Source organism: Triticum aestivum, chromosome 1A (assembly GCF_018294505.1).
Source record: "Triticum aestivum cultivar Chinese Spring chromosome 1A, IWGSC CS RefSeq v2.1, whole genome shotgun sequence".
Classification (NCBI taxonomy): Eukaryota; Viridiplantae; Streptophyta; class Magnoliopsida; order Poales; family Poaceae; genus Triticum; species Triticum aestivum.
The window spans coordinates 491,298,462-491,315,499 of NC_057794.1; positions in this window are offsets into that span (position 1 = coordinate 491,298,462).

The following is a 17,038-nucleotide window of genomic DNA, read 5'->3' on the forward strand; positions in this document are numbered from 1 at the left end:
CTCGCGGCCGCGACAAGGATGAAGATGACGGTGACAATGAAGATGTAGATGATGAGGACACTGATGAGCAGGAGTTCCAGAAAGCCACAGAGGTCCTGTGTGTTGACGGCGGTGCTTCTCTGCACACCTCGCACCGTCAGCTCAAGCAGTGGGTGCGGGAAGTTAATGCAGCAGAGCCACCCGTCGAGTCACGCAAGCCTCTGAAATGGTCTAGCACGCCTATCATCTTTGATATTGAGGACCACCCTGATCGCATAACTGCGGTCGGGTGTTTGCCGATGTTGGTTTCACCAACAATCCGCAACCTCAAGGTCACAAAGATGCTAGTTGACGGCGGGGCCGGCTTGAATCTGATCTCCTCCGCGGTGCTCCAGAAACTCCAGATCCCTGACAGCGAGCTCGAAGAGACCGGCACATTTCAAGGAATTAACCCGGGAAGGAGCAAGCCAAAGGGAAAGATCACGTTGCCGGTAACATTTGGCAGTGAGCTGAACTTCAGGACTGAGAGGGTCACGTTTGACGTTGCCGACTTTCCATTACCTTACAATGGAATCCTTGGCCGTCCGGCACTCGCCAAGTTCATGGCAGCCTCTCACTATGCGTACAACGTAATGAAAATGCCAGGCCCAATAAGCGTCATCTCTGTCCCTGGCGACAAGAAGGATGCTCTTATCTATGCCGACAAGATCTACCGGGAAGCAGCAGCCGCAGCAGAATGGAGGACACTTGCCGCTGAAGCTCCCGGGGGGAAGAAGAAGACCAAGTCCGGCAAGAGCTCTGATGCCCACTCCGGCAAGCGCACCTCTTTGGAGTGCTGCGCTACCGTCGAGGACGCACCATCGAGCTCCACCGGCAAGTGCAAGAAGGCAATGGTAGCTCCACCTGAGACCAAGAAGGTGTCCGCCAAGGAGGATGGCACTGGTGGTACCTTCACCATCAGCGCCACTCTTGACCCCAAATAGGAAAGCGCGCTCGTTGCTTTCCTGCGGGCGAATGTCGACGTGTTTGCATGGCAACCGTCTGATATCCCCGGTGTTCCCAGGAAAGTGATTGAGCACCACCTTGCCGTCTGTCCTCATGCGCGGCCCGTCAAGCAGAGAGTCAGGAAGCAGGCAGTAGAGCGCCAAGAGTTCATAGCACAAGAAATCAAGAAGTTGGAAGCAGCAGGCCTTGTCAGAGGAGTGCTCCACCCCACGTGGTTGGCCAATCCTGTTGTTGTGCGCAAGGCTAACGGGAAATGGAGACTTTGTATTGACTTCACTGATGTTAATAAAGCTTGTCCCAAAGACCCATTTCCCTTGCCGCGTATTGACCAGATTGTTGACTCCACAGCCGGATGTGATTTGCTTTCATTTCTAGATGCATACTCAGGATATCATCAGATCTTCATGGCAGAAGAAGATGAAGAGAAAACTGCATTTATCACCCCGTGTGGCACGTACTGCTTCGTACGGATGCCTTTCGGTTTGAAGAATGCTGGTTCAACATTCGCAAGGGTAGTTCACCATGCTTTTGAGCCACAAATACACAGAAATATGGAAGCTTACATGGATGACATAGTGGTCAAGAGCAAAAGCAAGGCGACCTTGATTCAAGATTTAGACGAAACATTTGCAAACCTGCGCAAGATCAACCTCAAGCTTAACCCCGAGAAGTGCGTGTTTGGAGTCCCTTCCGGCAAGCTCCTCGGGTTCTTCGTGTCTCAGCGGGGAATTGAAGCCAATCCCGACAAGATCAAAGCCATCGAGCAGATCGAAGCACCGAAGCGCGTCAAGGATGTACGAAGGCTTGCTGGTTGCGTGGCTGCTCTCAGCAGGTTTATCTCTAGATCTGCTGATCGCGCCCTGCCATTTTTCAAAATTTTGAAAAAGGCAGGTCCAATGAAATGGACTCCGAAAGCGGAGGCTGCGCTGCAGGACTTGAAGAGATACCTGTCCTCCACTCCAACGCTTGTCGCACCTAAGCCGCAAGAGAAGTTGCTGCTGTATATAGCAGCCACCAATCAAGTGGTTAGTGCTGCGTTAGTGGCGGAGAGGGAGGCAGATGATGAGCCGGCAACCATGGCAGATGCATCCAGCGACAAGCAGGGGGCTTCGCCGACAAGCTCTGGTCCCGACAAAGATGGATCTGCGCAGGAGCACGACAAGATGCCAAGGAGAATGGTGCAGCGCCCAGTTTGCTTTGTCAGTTCCCTTCTGCAGGGGGCTAGATCAAGGTACTCTGGTGTGCAGAAGTTGCTTTTTGGCCTCCTCATGGCCTCGAGATAGCTGCGCCATTACTTCCAAGCACATGAGATCACAGTCGTCACTCGCTTTCTACTGAAGAGGATACTGCAAAATCCAGATGCAACAGGCAGGATTGTCGAGTGGGCGCTGGAACTGTCAAGCTTTGGCCTCAAGTTTGAGAGCACCTCAACTATCCAAAGCAGAGCATTGGCAGAGTTCGTAGCAGAGTGGACGCCAACCCCAGATGAAGAAATTTCAGAAACGAGCATCCCCGTCAAAGAAGCAAGCAAAGAGTGGCTGATGTACTTTGATGGTGCCTTCTCGCTGCAGGGCGCCGGTGCAGGCGTGCTGCTTGTCGCACCCACCGGAGAGCACCTCAAGTACGTAGTCCAGATGCACTTTCCCAAAGAGCAAGCAACCAACAATACTGCAGAGTATGAAGGATTGCTTGCCTGTCTCAAAATTGCAGCAGACCTTGGGATCAAGAAGCTTATTGTCAGGGGTGACTCACAGCTTGTCGTCCGCCAAGTAAACAAAAACTACCAGAGTCCGTTGATGGAAGCGTATGTCGATGAAGTGAGGAAGCTAGAAGAGCACTTTGACGGCCTACAGATGGAGCATATCCCAAGAGCTCAAAATGATATTGCTGACGGCCTGTCAAAGTGCGCCGCACTAAAGTTACCTGTGGAATCGGGGATCTTTGTGCTTAAGTTGACTCAACCATCCGTAACACCATCAACTGGACAAAGCAAGAAGAGGAAGTTGGTTTCTGGTGACTACTTTCCGGCAGAGCTCCCCGAAGCCGCCGCCAAGAAAGTCCCCAAAATCAACACCAAGAATGCTGAGGGGCAGTCTGCTCCGGCAAGCCTTATGGTTTGTTCCGTTGAAGCAGACGCTCCCGACAAGTTTTGCTCCGGCAAGCTTGCCGGGGACCATCAAGCTCCGGCAGGGCCGCAAGCCCTTGTCGTGGAAGCGGATGTTCCCGCAGCAGCAGATATGCCTTTAGTCCTTGTTGTCGGGCCACAAGCTCCAGCATGGGCACAATAGATTGTCCACTTCCTTCAGACAGGAGAACTTCCCGAAGAACAAGAAGAAGCGGAAAGAGTAGCCCGGCAGTCAAGTATGTACCAGTTTGTCGATGGCATACTGTACAGAAGAAGACTCAACGGTGTGAAATTGAAGTGTATTCACCGAGAAGATGGAAAAAAGCTGTTGGCAGAGATACACGGAGGCATATGTGGCCACCACATTGGCGCAAGAGCACTTGCCGGCAAAGCTTTCCGGCAAGGTTTCTTTTGGCCGACAGCCCTCCAGGATGCAACTGCACAAGTAACCAAGTGTGAAGCGTGCCAGTTCCACTCCAAACAGATACACCAACCAGCTCAAGCTCTCCAGACAATCCCTTTATCCTGGCCATTTTCGGTCTGGGGGCTCGATATCCTCGGCCCCTTCCCCCGAGCTGTCGGGGGCTTTGAGTACTTGTACGTCGCAATCGACAAGTTCACAAAGTGGCCGGAAGTGCAGCCAGTGAGGAAGGTGACAGCACAGTCAGCAGTCAAGTTCTTCAGGTCGATTGTTTGCCGATTCGGGATCCCTAACACGATCATCACCGACAATGGCACACAATTTACGAGCCGCACCTTCATGCAGTATGTCCAAGACCTTGGCGCCAAGGTCTGCTTCGCTTCTGTTGCTCATCCGAGAAGCAACGGTCAAGTAGAGAGGGAAAATGCTGAAGTGTTGCGCGGGCTCAAGACCAGAACTTTCAACAGGCTGCACAAGTGCGGAAGGAACTGGATCGAGGAGCTGCCGGTGGTTCTTTGGTCGATCAGAACGACGCCAAATCGAGCCACTGGCCAGACACCTTTCGCTCTAGTCTATGGAGCAGAGGCAGTTCTCCCCATGGAACTCGTATACGGATCACCTCGAGTGCTCGCTTACGATGAGCTTGAGCAAGAACAGCTGCGGCAAGACGACGCGCTGCTCCTTGAGGAAGATCGTCTTCAGGCTGCTGTACGAGCTGCTCGATACCAGCAAGCTTTGCGCCGCTATCATAGCCGCAAAGTTAAAGCCAGAAGCTTCGAGGAAGGCGACCTTGTTCTTCGGCGCGTTCAGTCCGCCAAGAATTCCAACAAGTTGACGCCGAAGTGGGAAGGCCCTTATCGGGTGAGACGAGTCACAAGGCCTGGTGCTGTCCGCCTTGAGACCGAAGATGGCGTTCCGGTGAGCAACTCCTGGAACATAGAAACATCTTCGTAAGTTTTTCCCGTAGGGCGCGGTTGCCAGAACCCGTTCCGGCAACCACCTTTTGTACAAGTCTTGCCGCTGTTGCATGTAATCCTTTGTACAAAGCCGGGCGCAGATCCCGTGCATAAGTAAAATCCCATGTGCTCCGCACAGCTTGTCCATTTCATGCATTAGTTCATTTCTTGCATGCGATTATCTGACACTTTGTGCAGCACCTACATCCGGTAAGCAGTAACGAGCCGAAGAGCTCCATATTATTATTTTCTCTCCTTTCTTTTTCTTTTAAAGGAAAAGAAGGTTCCCTCGCACACAAGTTTGCCGGGGGGGAAGGAGAAGATTGTGGTGTGGACCAGGCGTCATTCAAAGCAAAAGTTTTGCCTTGCCGGGAAGTAAACGACAGAAAAGCTAAGTTGCTAAAGTTTGAGCAATCAGTTTTTAAATTTTTAGAGTTATCTTCCTCGAACGACCCTGCTTTGTATGGAAAACCTGTTCGCGGAGGAACCAACTCGTGGCTAGTTGCGCCCTCACTTTGTTTCGAGTCCGCTCAACAGCTTGAGTGTGCTGCATCTAGTTGCGACAAGGTTTCTTGTCGGAAGCAGCGCCGCCAGCAGGCTGCTGAAGTTCCGCACTCAGCGCTCGCGGCTCGGGCGCTTGCGCCGACAAGTTCCCTAGAAGCGTAGGGTAAAAGCATACAAAGGAAGGAATCTAGTAGAGGAAATAACATTGCAATTGATAACAGAAATCAAGTTATATTACAAGATAACTTGTCGCAGCTCTAATAGATTGTTTTCATAACATGATTAGCAGCGACAAGGGAAAAGAAGAAATGGGCGGCCTAATCTACGCGTCCGCCCTTGACTCTCTTGATATCGCCCACCTTGTCCACAATGGGTGCGACAAGGGCCTTGAGTGCGTCCAGATCGTCGTCAGGCGGCAAGGACCTGAGGATGTTGGTGAAGCTGAGGCCTGGGTTGCGGAAGGCCACCTTCATCAGCACCTTCTGGAGAACCCCGGCGCAGATTTTGCGCGACTCGTCGGCCAGCTGCTTCGGGATCCTTTCCTGGAGCCGCTGGAGTGCCGTCGCCATGCCCTCGAAGAATAGACTGAGCTTAGCGCTGGGTTGAAGGCTCTCGTCGGAAGGATATCCAAAGTCCTCCATCCCCAGCTGCACCAGCTCCTCGTTGATGACGGCGGCAGTGTTCACCAGACCCTCGGTCCAGTGCTCCACTGTGTCCCTGGACGAGTTCTGGGTAACTGCAATGCTCTCCAGCAGCGCCGTGTCAGCCTTGACCTTCTCCGCCAAGGTCTTCTCCCGCTCCTTGGCGGCCTCCAGTGTCTGCGTCAGCGTGGACAGCTTCAGCTCCAGGTCTGCTTTGGAATCCTTGGCGGCTCTGAGCTCCTTGCCCCTCTCAGCGAGAAGGCCTTGTAGCTCACCGTGTGCGGCAGCATCCTTCTCGCGCTCACGCTTGAGCGCGGCAAGCTCCTCACCGCTCTTCCCAATTTCAGCCTCCAGCCGCGCCACCTTCTCCTCTAGTTCCCTCTTGGCGGCCTCTGCAGTTGCCGCGGCATCCTTTGCCTCCTTGAGCGCCCCGCCAAGTGCTCGCTCGCGCTCGGCGAGCTCTTCCTCGTAGCTGTCGAGGTGGGCCTTCCGCTGCACTAGCTTGCCTTCCCGCGCGGACTGCTTCTCGGCAGCAAGCCTTTGTTCCTCCTCAGCCTCGGCCTTCTCGAGAAGAAAGACCGTGCGCTCCTTGTCGACTCGTTCCCGCTCCTACGCCAGGGACCGGAGAGCTTCTTGATTTTGGCTCCGGAGCTCTTTCGCGCGCTTTTCCATGTCAACTCCCGCCTTCGCAACAAGCGCTTCCTGGGAAGCCAGCTTGGCTTGCCGGGTGCGGTAGAGTGACAGCAGCTTCCGCAGCAGCTGCTCCTCCTCAGGCTCGCCGCTACTGCTGCCGGGCGCGTCAACCAATGACAGCCCAGCAGAGGCGAGCACCTCCCCGTCAAAAGTCTCCCCCTCGACTGGCACCCTGGAGCTCGACGCCCAGGGTAGCTTGATGAAGATGTTGTCACTGGCCTGCAAGTAGGCGCCGGGCTGGGGCTCCTCGGAGCCCGGCTCCGTGGAAGCGGCAGAGGGTTCGGCGGTCGGTGCAGCGCCCGGCGCTCCTGCGGCCTCAGGGTCGTCAGTGCGATCGCTCGATCCCTCGCCGGCTTCCGCAGCAGCAGCCCCGGCGGCCTCCTCGCCGGCGGTCTCATCAGCACCGGCACCTTCCTCGCCGGCGCCCTCTGTCTCCATTGTCTCAGCCGAAGATGGGTCTGAAGAACGAAGAAGGGAGAAAAATCAATCAAAAATTCAAGGAAAGAAAAACAGAAGAAGCAGAACCCAAGGGAAAGTTTTTTGGGCAAGTGGATTACCTGCGCCAAGATCTTCAGTTGCGGCCTCGGTCGCCGCAGGATCAGCAGTGTCGTCCCTTGCCGGAGAGCGCTCCCTTGCTGGGGACTCCTCCCTTGGCGGCGCAGTCGAAGCAGGTGGCACTTCAGGACCGGCCTCCGGGTGCTCCTGATGAGGCTGCTCTGCTCCTGCACAAGTCAACAAGCAAGATATCAACAAAGGAAAAAAGCACTCAAGCGCGCCCGACAGCAGAAGGCTAAACTATGAACTTACGCTGGGGGCTGCGTTGGGGGCTGCTCCGAGGGGTGATTGCCGGGTCCATCAAGGTGGTCTCGGACCCACCTCCTGCCGACGCGATGGGGTCATCCTCGATGACGATCACCGCGGCCTTGGCCCTCTTTGCCGCTCTCTGGGCCAGTGTTCTGAAAAGAAAAGAGTCCAGATTGGAGCAAGTCAGATACAAGATATAAACAGCAAGATGGAAGGATTATAAGGGCGCCAAAGAAACTCACTCTTCTTCCTCCTTATCGGAGCTGAGCGCGGAAAGATCGAAGTCCGGCCCTCCACCGGTGCGGCGAGGTGGAGGAGTAGGATCCCTTACCCGCTTGGCGGGGGCGGCGGCGGTGGCCCGGGAAGATCCTGCTCCAGTTGCCGCTGTTGCGTGAGGCGCTCCCGCAGCAACATTGCTTGGCGCGGTAGAGCGCGTCGCGCGGCTCGGTGGCTGTGGAGCCGGCTGCCGCCCCGCTGCGTCCCCGGCCCTGCGAAGGCGCCTCCTTGGCGGGGCCGGGGGCTCCACCTGCGGCAAGTTCTCTGAAGGCTCAGCCTCCTCCTCGCCGGCCTCGCTCGACTCGGCTTCGGAACCGGCAGGCTCCTCTTCACCCATGAACTCCGCGCGTTCGGCAAGGTTTGCCGCCTCTGCAGCCTCTGCCTCCTCAACGGTGAACCCGAATACGCCCGTGGCAGCTGCAGCCGCAGCCTCCTCCTCCCTAGTGGCGATAAGCTGCAGCTCCTCGTCAGTGGTGTCACGGGTGAGGCTCTTCTGCTCGTCGGCGCGGACTGGCACTTCTTCCAAGGTGTCGAAGAACGTTTGCACAACGTCATCCGCAGGCTCTTGCCAAGTTGGGACGATGCTGTGTGAATCGCACAACGGCATCATGGCGCGGATCCGGTCAAGCGAAGAGTTATTGCACAAAGGAACTACGCCCCTCGGCAGTGTGAATGGGTGCTGGGGGTCGCGTTTGAATAATTCCAAGAGCATTGCATCCAACTCCAAGACGGTGAAGTTGTAGTTGAGGCCCGGCCGCAGCCTCATGATGTCCGCCGAATTCTTGAATTCCCAGGCGGGCCTCCCCCTCTCCTGCAGGGGGGCAATGCGGCGGCGGAGGAAATCTGCCCCGACAGCACCTACGGTGAGCCCGGCAAGCCTGGGGCGAAGAATCCTAGTGATGGCGATCTTCAGCCTCTCGTCTTCCGGGGCCACGTTGCTCCAGTCATTGCCACGCACTATTGGAGTTTGGCGCAGGGCGGTGAAGGGCTGCGGATCCTCCTCGACGATCCAACACCACTCCACTCTCCACTCCTCCCACTTGCTGCGGAGCTCACCCTCCAAGTACGCATCCTTCTTGCCGACTCTCGAGATCCAAGCAATCCCTCCGGCAAGCGGCTCTCCTCTCTCTACCCGAGGCATGAAGTAATGGCGGAAAAGGGCTACACTAGGGTGGACTCCGACAAAGTTTTCGCACAAGTGTGCGAAAACTGCCATGGTCAGGACAGCATTGGGGGTGAAGTCAAGGAGGCGGAAGCCATATGTGTTCATAATGTCACAAAAGAACTCCGAGAAGGGCGGGCAGAGCCTGCAATAGAAGAATAGCGGGAAGAACGGGTACCCATTTGGAGCCGACCCCGAGGCGGCGGCCGGAAGTACCCTCGTGCGCGGATGCGCACGCGTCTCTGTCGCTCAAAAGAGGTAGAAGTACTCCCTCAGCTCCTGCACGCCGAGCTGGGGGGTGAAGATCGCCCGCTCCTTCCGCAGCGCCGAGCCGCTGCGCCTCGGCCGACTTCACGCCCTTTCCCTTGTCGGCTTTCGGGGCCATGGCGGAGGTGGTGGAGAAGGTCGACGGCGTGGTGATGCTGGTGGCAATGGGGGGCGGAGCGCTGCTCTCTCGGCTTCGAGAAGAAGGGGGGAGCGGCGGAGTTTGTGAAGAAGGAGTAGCAGCAACCAGCGAGGGGGAACGAACTGCCCCTGTTTCCTCTGCTTATAAGGAGGGACGGGGCGGACGTTTCGGCCTTCCGCTTAAACAACCACCCACGATCTCTCCCACGATGCCGCATTCAACGCGTGCCGTTATGGGAGAGTGCGGTGGATACGGAACAAGATTTGCGTGGCACAACCCGCATGTGCCCGTGCCCTGTCTTGGGCCTGGCCCAACAGCGCTCGGCACCATGTCTGGCCCAGGCCCGGGGGCTCCTGTCGGTGTACTAGAATAGGGGTACCCTAGTACCCCGAACTTGTGCACGGGCAGTTGCAGCACCCCGCGGCAAAAGCTTGCCGGGTGATCGCCAAGATCCCCCCAAGGTTCCCTTGGAGGCATCCAAGAACAAAGTATTTAAGCTAAGGATACAAGACCCCAGCAAGAGGAGCTTGCCGGGAAGGCCAACCAAGGCGCTCCAAGGAACTTGCCGCGACGAGCCACGCGCTCCGGCAAGGTAACAAGGCCCCGGCAAGAGGAGCTTGCCGGGAAGACCAACCAAGGTACCTCGAGGCCCGGTGAGCGACAAGCTTCCGGACCCGACAAGATAACAACAGCGGCAAGGCGCTTGCCGCGGCAGGCGGCCACTCTGCGTTCACGCTCCAGCGCATCCACCAACATGTCGCTCTGGGGGCCTCTCCGGGCGTGCGTGGCGGGAGGCTGTGCAGCCAGCGGTGCGCAGTGGCATGCGAAGCTGACAAGATCGCCATCGTGGCGAGCGGTGGCGCCCCTAACGGTCCTTTTCTGACTGTTCGGGCGACTCAGACGGGCATTTAATGCCCTTGTCCCCTGCCGTCAGGGTTAGGTAGGGTGCACTGTACAAGCAACTGTATCAACTACCTCGCTTTTTACGTTTTTACCCTCCTCTTCGTTGCCACCAGTCGGTGACCCCTTTAGCGTATAAAAGGAGGCCCATGCGCAACGTAGAGGGGGTTCGGTTCAGCCCGAGGTTCGATCACTTTGACTCGTTTGTAAACCAGAAAGAGATCACGCTCTCTCGAGAGCAAGAACACAAGATAACATAGCCAGACAAGCAGCAGTAGGAGTATTATCTCTCCGGAGAGCTCCGAAGATGGGTAAACCGCTCGTGTGCTTCGCCTCGATCTGCTCTTCGTGCAACCTTCGCCCCCCACCGAACCGAAAGGGGCCCGGTCAGCCGGCCCCATAGGTGTTCGTGGGTCAGTTTCCCCCGACATCTATAATGAAGATTCCCACTAGTATATGAAAGTGATAACTCAAGAGACTCTCTATATGAAGAACATGGTGCTACTTTGAAGCACAAGTGTGGAAAAAGGATAGTAGCATTGCCGCTTTTTATTTTCTCTTTCTTTTTTTGGCCTTTTTTTTCTTTGGCCTTTCTATCTTTTTTGGGATAATGCTCTATTGAATGATGATCATCACACTTCTATTTATTTACAACTCAATGATTACAACTCGATACTAGAACAAAGTATGACTCTATATGGATGCCTCCGGCAGTGTACCGGGATATGCAATGAATCAAGAGTGACAAGTATGAAAGAATTATGAATGGTGGCTTTGCCACAAATACTACGTCAACTACATGATCATGCTAGCAATATGACAATGATGAATGTGTCATGATGAACGGAATGGTGAATAGTTGCGTGGCAATATATCTCGGAATGGCTATGGAAATGCCATAATAGGTAGGTATGGTGGCTGTTTTGAGGAAGATATAAGGAGGTTTATGTGTGAAACAGCATATCATATCATGGGGTTTGGATGCACCGGCGAAGTTTGCGCCAACTCTCAATGTGAGAAAGGGCAATGCAAGGTACCGAAGAGGCTAGCAAGGATGGTAGGGTGAGAGTGCGTATAATCCATGGACTCAACCTTAGTCATAAAGAACTCACATACTTATTGCAAAAATCTACAAGTCATCAAAGACCTCAGCACTACACGCATGCTCCTAGGGGGATAGATTGGTAGGAAAATACCATCGGTCGTCCCCGACCGCCACTCATAAGGAGGACAATCAAATAACACCTCATGTTTCAAATTTGTTACACAATGTTTACCATATGTGCATGCTACGTGACTTGCAAACTTCAACACAAGCATTTCTCAAATTCACAACTACTCAACTAGCACGACTTTGATATTATTACCTCCATATCTCAAAACAATCATCAAGCATCAAACTTCTCTTTGTATTCTAAACACTCATAAGAGAATTTTATTATTAATCTTGTATACCTAGCATATTAGGATTTTAAGCAAATTACCATGCTATTTAAGACTCTCAAAATAATCTAAGTGAAGCATGAGAGTTCATCTATTTGTTCAAAATAAAACTACCACCATGCTCTAAAAGATATAAGTGAAGCACTAGAGCATCGACAAACTACTCCAAAAGATATAAGTGAAGATCAATGAGTAGTCGAATAATTATGCAACTATGTGAAGACTCTCTAACATTTAATAATTTCAGATCTTGGTATTCTATTCAAACAGCAAGCAAAGCAAAATAAAATGACATTCTAAGAATGGCAAACATCATGTGAAGAAGCAAAAACTTAGGATCAATCGAAACTAACCGATAATTGTTGAAGAAGAAAGGTGGGATGCCAACCGGGGCATCCCCAAGCTTAGACGCTTGAGACTTTTTGAAATATTATCTTGGGGTGCCTCGGGCATCCCCAATATTGAGCTTTTGTGTCTCCTTAATTCCTCTCATATCACGGTCTCCCTAAATCTCAAAAGCTTCATCCACACAAAACTCAACAAGGACTCGTGAGATAAGTTAGTATAAACCATTGCAAAACCTTATCATACTCTACTGTAGCAAATCACTAAAATTATTATTCAACATTGCATACTAAATGCCTCTGCATATTTAATAGTCCTATCCTAAAATAGAATCATTAAAGAAGCAAACATATCCAAACAATGCAAACATAACAGCAATCTGCCTAAACAGGATAATCTGTAAAGAATGCAGCAACCTCCATACTTCCCTAGCTCCAAAAATTATGAAAGAAATTCCCACTGTAGTAAATTTATCAGATCTTAATATGCAAAAGGTTTCAACATTTTATCACATTCTAACTTTTCTAGGGAATTATTGCAACAGCGGTAAACTTTCTGTTTTCAAACAGCAACATGTGGACTTCTAAAATAGGCTTAGTAAAGGCTATCAATGCCACTTTTATGGAAATAAAAGATGCAAAACATTGTTCTAAATGACAGCAAGCAAATTCTAACAAAATAAATTGACGCTCCAAGCAAAAAACATATCATGTGGCGAATAAAAATATAGCTCCAAGTAAAGTTACCGATGAACGAAGACGAAAGAGGGGATGCCTTCCGGGGCATCCCCAAGCTTAGGCTCTTGGTTGTCCTTGAATATTACCTTGGGGTGCCTTGGGCATCCCCAAGCTTAGGCTCTTTCCACTCCTTATTCCATAGTCCATCGAATCTTTACCCAAAACTTGAAAACTTCACAACACAAAACTTAACAGAAAACTCCTAAGCTCTGTTAGTTTAAGAAAATAAATCACCACTTCAAGGTACTGTAATTAACGCATTCTTTATTTATATTGGTGTTAAACCTACTGTATGCCAACTTGTCTATGGTTTATAAACTATTTTACTAGCCATTGATTCATCGAAATAAGCAAACAACACACGGAAAACAGAATCTGTCAAAAACAGAACAGTCTGTAGTAATATGGATCAAACGTAAACTTCTGGAACCCCAAAAATTCTAAAATAAATTGCTGGACCTGAGTAATTTATCTATTAATCATATTCAAAAAGAATTAACTAAATATCACTCTTCAATAAAAAATGGCAGCAATTCTCGTGAGCGCTAAAGTTTCTGTTTTTGACAGCATGATCAACAAGACTTTCCCCAAGTCTTCCCAACGGTTCTGCTTGGCACAAACACTAATTAAAACATAAAAACTCAATCATAACAGAGGCTAGATAAATTATTTATTACTAAACAGGATCAAAAAGCAAAGAACTAAAATAAAATTGGGTTGCCTCCCAACAAGCGCTATCGTTTAACGCCCCTAGCTAGGCATGATGATTTCAACGATGCTCACATAAAAGATAAGAATTGTAACATAAAGAGAGCATCATGAAGAATATGACTAGCATATTTAAGTCTAGCATACTTCCTATGCATAGGGATTTTGTGAGAAAACAACTTATGGGAACAAGAATCAACTTGCATAGGAAGGTAAAACAAGCATAACTTCAAAACTTTAAGCACATAGAGAGGAAACTTGGTATTATTGCAATTCCTACAAGCATATATTCCTCCCTCATAATAATTTTCAGTAGCATCATGAATGAATTCAACAATATAACCAGCACCTAAAGAACTCTTTTCATGATCTATAAGCATAGAAATTTTATTACTCTCCACATAAGCAAGATTCTTCTCATGAATAATAGTGGGAGCAAACTCAACAAAATAATTATCATGTGAGGTATAATCCAATTGAAAACTAAAATCATGATGACAAGTTTCATGGATATCATTATTCTTTATAGCATACAAGCCATCACAATAATTATCATAGATAGCAACTTTGTTCTCATAATCAATTGGAACCTCTTCCGGAATAGTGGAATCATTACTAAATAAAGTCATGACCTCTCCAAAACCACTTTCATCAATACAATCATCATAAATAGGAGGCATGCTTTCATCATAATAAATTTGCTCATCAAAACTTGGGGGACAAAAAATATCATCTTCATCAAACATAGCTTCCCCAAGCTTGTGGCCTTGCATATCATTAGCATCATGGATATTCAAAGAATTTGTACTAACAACATTGCAATCATGCTCATCATTCAAAGATTTAGTGCCAAAAAATTTAATGCATTCTTATTCTAACACTTTGGCACAATTTTCCTTTCCATCATACTCACGAAAGATATTAAAAATATGAAGTGTATGAGACAAACTCAATTCCATTTTTTATAGTTTTCTTTTACAGACTAAACTAGTGATAAAACAAGAAACTAAAAGACTCGATTGCAAGATCTAAAGATATACCTTCAAGCACTCACCTCCCTGGCAACGGCGCCAAAAAAGAGCTTGATGTCTACTACACAACCTTCTTCTTGTCGACGTTGTTGGGCCTCCAAGTGCAGAGGTTTTTAGGACAGTAGCAAATTTCCCTCAAGTGGATGACCTAAGGTTTATCAATCCGTAGGAGGTGTAGGATGAAGATGGTCTCTCTCAAGCAACCCTGCAACCAAATAACAAAGAGTCTCCTGTGTCCCCAACAAACCCAATACAATGGTAAATTGTATAGGTGCACTAGTTCGGCGAAGAGATGGTGATACAAGCGGTATATGGATGGTAGATAAAGGTATTTGTAATCTGAAATTATGAAAACAGCAAGGTAACTAATGATAAAAATGAGCGTAAACGGTATTGCAATGCGTTGAAACAAGGCCTAGGGTTCATACTTTCACTAGTGTAAGTCCTCTCAACAACACTAACATAATTGGATCATAAAACTATCCCTCAACATGCAACAAAGAGTCACTCTAAAGTCACTAATAGCGGAGAACGAACGAAGAGATTATGGTAGGGTACGAAACCACCTCAAAGTTATTCTTTCCAATCAATCCGTTGGGCTATTCCTATAAGTGTCACAAACAGCCCTAGAGTTTGTACTAGAATAACACCTTAAGACACAAATCAACCAAAACCCTAATGTCACCTAGATACTCCAATGTCACCTCAAGTATCCGTGGGTATGATTATACGATATGCATCACACAATCTCAGATTCATCTATTCAACCAACACATAGGACCTCAAAGAGTGCCCCAAAGTTTCTACCGGAGAATCACGACGAAAACGTGTGCCAACCCCTATGCATAGGTTCATGGGCGGAACCCGCAAGCTGATCACCAAAACATACATCAAGTGAATCACGTGATATCCCATTGTCACCACAGATATCCACGACAAGACATACATCAAGTGTTCTCAAATCTTTAAAGACTCAATCCGATAAGATTACTTCAAAGGGGAAACTCGATTCATTACAAGAGAGAAGAGGGGGGAAGAAACATCATAGGATCCAAATATAATAGCAAAGCTCGCGATACATCAAGATCGTATCACCTCAAGAACATGAGAGAGAGAGAGATCAAACACATAGCTACTGGTATGTACCCTCAGCCCCGAGGGAGAACTACTCTCTCCTCGTCATGGAGAGCACCGGGATGATGAAGATAGCCACCGAAGAGGGATTGCCCCCTCCAGCAGGGTGCCGGAATGGGTCTAGATTGGCTTTTGGTGGCTACGGAGGCTTCTGGCGGCGGAACTCCCGGTCTAATCTCCGTTCTGGAAATTTTAGGGTACGTGGAGTTATATAGGTGGAAGAAGTACGTCAGGGGAGCCACGAGGGCCCCATGAGGCAGGGGGCGTGCCCCCCACCCTCGTGGCTTCCTCGTTCCTTCCTTGACGTGGGGTCCAAGTCCATCGGGTGGCTTTCGTTCCAAAAATAACGTCTCTAGTTGATTTTGTTCCGTTTCGACTCCGTCTGATATTCCTTTTCTTCAAAACACTGAAATAGGCATAAAACAACAAATCTGGGCTGGGCCTCCGGTTAATAGGTTAGTCCCAAAAATAATATAAAAGTGGATATAAAGCCCAATATTGCCTAAAACAGTAGATAATATAGCATGGAGCAATCAAAAATTATAGATACGTTGGAGACGTATCAAGCATCCCCAAGCTTAATTCCTGCTCGTCCTCGAGTAGGTAAATGATAAAAAAGATAATTTTTGATGTGGAATGCTAGTTGGCATAATTTCAATGTAATTCTTCTTACTTGTGATATGAATATTCAGATCCAAAAGATTCAAGACAAAAGTTCATATTGACATAAAAATAATAATACTTCAAGCATACTAACTAAGCAATTATGTCTTCTCAAAATAACATGGCCAAAGAAAGTTCATACCTACAAAATCATATAGTTTAGTCATGCTCCATTTTCGTCACACAAGAATGCTCTCATCATGCACAACCCCGATGACAAGCCAAGCAATTGTTTCATACTTTAGTAATCTCAAACTTATAAACCTTCACGCAATACATGAGCGTGAGCCATGGATATAGCACTATGGGTGGAATAGAATAATGAGGGGGTTATGTGGAGAAGACAAAAAGGAGAAAGTCTCACATCAATGAGGCTAATCAACTGGCTATGGAGATGCCCATCGATTGATGTTAATGCAAGGAGTAGGGATTGCCATGCAACAGATGCACTAGAGCTATAAATGTATGAAAGCTCAACAAAAGAGGAGGCCCATTGTTGGAATATACAAGCCAAGTTCTATAATGAAGATTCCCACTAGTATATGAAAGTGATAACTCAAGAGACTCTCTATATGAAGAACATGGTGCTACTTTGAAGCACAAGTGTGGAAAAAAGGATAGTAGCATTGCCCCTTTTTATTTTCTCTTTTTTTGGGCCTTCTTTTTTTCTTTGGCCTTTCTCTTTTTTTGGACAATGCTCGCTTGAATGATGATCATCACACTTCTATTTATTTACAACTCAATGATTACAACTCGATACTAGAAAAAAGTATGACTCTATATGGATGCCTCCGGCGGTGTACTGGGATATGCAATGAATCAAGAGTGACAAGTATGAAAGAATTATGAATGGTGGCTTTGCCACAAATACTATGTTAACTACATGATCATGCTAGCAATATGACAATGATGAATGTGTCATGATGAACAGAATGGTGAAAAGTTGCATGGCAATATATCTCGGAATGGCTATGGAAATGCCATAATAGGTAGGTATGGTGGCTGTTTTGAGGAAGATATAAGGAGGTTTATGTGTGAAAGAGCTTATCATATCACGGGGTTTGGATGCACCGGCAAAGTTTGCGCCAACTCTCAATGTGAGAAA